This window comes from Triticum dicoccoides, chromosome 2A (genome assembly GCF_002162155.2).
Source record: "Triticum dicoccoides isolate Atlit2015 ecotype Zavitan chromosome 2A, WEW_v2.0, whole genome shotgun sequence".
NCBI classification, from domain to species: domain Eukaryota; kingdom Viridiplantae; phylum Streptophyta; class Magnoliopsida; order Poales; family Poaceae; genus Triticum; species Triticum dicoccoides.
The window spans coordinates 481,450,409-481,451,629 of NC_041382.1; positions in this window are offsets into that span (position 1 = coordinate 481,450,409).

Consider the following 1,221-nt stretch of genomic DNA (forward strand, 5'->3'; position numbering starts at 1 on the left):
GAGATTGAACTAGGTATTGAGATATCGATGATCGAATCTCGGGCAAGTAACATACTGATGACAAAGGGAACAACGTATGTTGTTATGCGGTTTGACCGATAAAGATCTTCGTAGAATATGTAGTAACCAATATGAGCATCCATGTTCTGCTATTGGTTATTGACCGAAGATGAGTCTCGGTCATGTCTACATAGTTCTCAAACCCGTAGGGTCCGCACGTTTAACGTTCGGTGACGATCGGTATTATGAGTTTATGTGTTTTGATGTACCAAAGGTAGTTCGAAGTCCCGGATGTGATCACGGACATGACAAGGAGTCTCTAAATGGTCGAGACATAAAGATTGATATATTGGAAGGTTATATTCGGACACCGGAAGGGTTCCGAAGTGTATCGGGTATTTTTCGGAGTACCGGGAGGTTACCGGAACCTCCGAGGATTCTATGGGCCTTATTGGGCCCTAGTGGAGAAAGAGGGCAACAAGCAAGGTGTGGGGCATGCTCCCCAAGGCCCAAACCGAATTGGTTTAGGGTTTGGGGGGCCGGCCCCCTCTTTCCTTCTCCCATCCTCCTCTTTCCTCCTTCTCCTAGTAGGAATAGGAAGGGGGGAGGCAAACCTACTTGGAGTAGGATGGCCCCACCTTGGCGCGCGCCTCCTCCTAGGCCGGCCTCTTCCTCCCTCCCTCCTTTATATACGGGGGAGGGGGGCACCCCATAGACACACAAGTTGATCATTGATCCCTTCGCCGTGTGCGGTGCCCTCCTCCACCATAATCCACCTCGGTCATATCATCGTAGTGCTTAGGCGAAGCCCTGCGACGGTAGATTCATCATCACGCCGTCGTGCTAACGAAGCTCTCCCTCGACACTCAGCTAGATCAAGAGTTCGCGGGACGTCACCGAGCCGAACGTGTGCAGATCGCGGAGGTGCCGTACTTTCGGTACTAGGATCGGTCGGATCGTGAAGACGTACGACTACATCAACCGCATTTTCATAACGCTTCCGCTTATGGTCTACGAGGGTACGTGGACAATACTCTTCCCCTCTCGTTGCTATGCATCACCATGATAGATCTTGCGTGTGCGTAGGATTTTTTTTTGAAATTACTGCATTCCCCAACAGCAGCACCTCCATGGACTCCTCCTCCTTGTGACACGACATCCGATGGACCGCGAGCCTCCACCTTTGCACCACACCACTACGCCACCGCTGGGAACCGGGCA